The following is a 2620-nucleotide window of genomic DNA, read 5'->3' as shown; positions in this document are numbered from 1 at the left end:
GCTATTCAGGTCGGATACTGTAGCAGAGCACTGCAGCAACACGGTAGAAAGTACTATAGCAGCACTATTCACAGCCGGCCAAGAAAACAGGAGTTTAGAGGATCCACACGGGCATGGGGAAATTATCCACGCCAGTGTGGAAATTCCCCACGGGCGTGTGAAGCATCCACGCTCGTGTAGTCCCCCGATTCCAGCCCTATTTAAAATCCGAATCAGCCCCGATTTTAGTATTCTTTTCTCCATCTTTTCCCCAACTTGAGAGAGGGCTTCGGCTAGGGTTTTGAGGTGTATTGGCCAAGGTTTTGGAGAGGTTCTATGGCTCCGACATCGTCATTCCTTAGGAAGAAGGTTGGTAGGGGAGCTTTTGTGGAGGCGTATCCTATACCGGATGAGGAAATCCTTGGACGACGAGTAGAGGACTTTAAACAAGACCATCGACACGACTATCGAGGGGGGTTTCTTTATGGATTCATTGCTTTTACATTCTATTTCTTTGATTGTACTTAGCTCCATGGAGAGCTAAACCCTTAGTGGGTACTCGGGTATTGTGAACCCTAAGATGTATTTGTTTCTTTGAACCTCTTTATTATGCTTTCAATAAATTGATGTTTATTGTGAGTTCCAACCTTGAATGCTTGATTGTATGAACATTTCCCTTAGAGTGACACTAGGGTTGAGAGTTCTTGTTGGTAACCTTGTGAGTGAGTGACACTCCACGAGCGTTAGACAAAGCTAGGTTGGAGAGGGTTGAGAGGGTGAGTCGAGAGGTACACGAGCGTCCCCTTTCCCCTCCGGCGTGATAGATTCTACCTCCGCTCCTCGAATTCTTTGCGGTCATAATAGAGTGAATGGTCTAAGGGATGAACTTCCGCTGGGGCTTAGTTGCGTGTGCAACGGAGTGAAGCGTTAAGGTGATCTTAGTATCTAGGGCTCAATTGTGGTTGGGGACCTTTCACCTGGACCAAAGGGTTAGGTCTATAATAAGGAAGAGATTTATCACATGGAATCCCTAGGGCTCATTGCAAGTCTATGCGAGTGCAAGGTGTTAAGATAGTTCGATTTCTCCTCCTGGACATGTATAGAGTTAGGCATAGTTGACCTTAGATTTGGGACTATGTAATTAAGGATTTCCATGACTCATCATTGCATTGATTAGGAAGCATAATAGAGGGTTTTTGCACTTGAAACAATTATCCTAGACGGAGCATTATCCGGGTACCCCATCTTTATCGATGGCCTTGCCCCCTTCTTTACTTTTACTCTCTTACTTGTTGCTTTTACTGTTGAAAATTGAATCATTGTCACACTCATTATCATTGATCTTTTACATAGCTAAGAATCGAATTAAGTATTTTTATTCCCTACTCCCTGTGGATTCGATACCCGCTCACCCGGGATTATTACTTCAACAAACCCGTGCACTTGCGGGATATACGCAAGGGGACCTTGTCAAGTTTTTGACGCCGTTGCCGGGGAGCTAGGCATTTAAAGATACTTTGCACTTTGTTTTCTTAGCTATTTCACCATATATTCAATTTCATATCTTCTTATTCTATCATCGCTTTGATTTCTTTTTCTTTCTTTTTGGTTGCAGCTACAAGTTATGACCCGAGGGAACCTCTCAATATTGATTGAAGGGGATCCCGAGCTTGAACGTACACTTAGAAGGAAAGGGAAAGAGCCTGTGTAAGAAAAGTTTAATCCAGCTGATTTGGAAGCAGAAGAATCTGAAAACATGGCAGAACAGAATGAGCAACAGCGAACATTATCCGATTATGCCAGACCTTCAGTGTTGGGAACACAATCGAGTATTGTGCGTTCCCCAATTACAGCTCAGAACTTTGAGCTGAAGCCGGCATTCATCCACATGTTGCAGCAATCCACACAGTTTAACGGTTTGGCCGATGAGGATCCAAACAGTCACATAGAGAGAATTCTTGAGGTGTGTGATATGCTGAAGATAAATGGGGTGACGGATGATGCCATCAAATTGAGAGCCTTCCCATTTTGCCTAAAGGGGAGAGCGAAGCAGTGGCTACACTCGTTACCTAGAGCGTCGATTACCACGTGGGAGGAGATGGTGGAAGCTTTTCTAACCCGTTATTTCCCTCCCGGAAAATCAGCAAAGCTTAGGAATGAGATCTCATCCTTTGTTCAGTTGGAATTGGAGTCTCTATTTGAGACTTGGGAAAGGTTCAAGGAGCTCCTGAGGAAATGCCCGCAACACGGATTCCCGAAGTTGATGATTGTTCAAACCTTTTACAATGGTTTGAACCCGAGTAAAAGACAACTCTTGGATGCGGCATCATGAGGTACCTTAGGTAGCAAGACCCCCGATGAGGCCCATTAGTTGATTGAAGAAATGGGGTTAAATAGCTACCAATGGAATGCTAGGGAGAAGAAAAAAAGGTGGCCGGGTCTCCATGAAATAGATGCGGTAACTTCATTGGCAGCCCAAGTGGAAAAATTTGAGTAAGAAGTTAGATCTTCTAACTTCAAAAGCAGTGGCGACCGTGACTAATTGCACCGGGTTGTGGTGGAGGACATGCTCCCTGTCACACCCACCCCTTCTACCGAACTAAATGTGGAACCCATCAGTTAAAATTCCCTTTTAACTGGA

General features: G+C 44.5%; 1 non-coding gene across 1 annotated transcript; it reads right to left on the bottom strand.

The window, feature by feature from the left end:
• Positions 1 to 2125: 2125 nt before the first annotated feature.
• Positions 2126 to 2232, bottom strand: LOC120269546. Its single transcript, XR_005539196.1, has one exon. It is a non-coding gene; the product is annotated as a small nucleolar RNA R71 (small nucleolar RNA).
• Positions 2233 to 2620: the final 388 nt, after the last annotated feature.

Source organism: Dioscorea cayenensis, chromosome 9, assembly GCF_009730915.1.
Source record: "Dioscorea cayenensis subsp. rotundata cultivar TDr96_F1 chromosome 9, TDr96_F1_v2_PseudoChromosome.rev07_lg8_w22 25.fasta, whole genome shotgun sequence".
Taxonomy (NCBI): Eukaryota; Viridiplantae; Streptophyta; class Magnoliopsida; order Dioscoreales; family Dioscoreaceae; genus Dioscorea; species Dioscorea cayenensis.
This window is presented reverse-complemented; position numbering and strand designations above follow the sequence as displayed.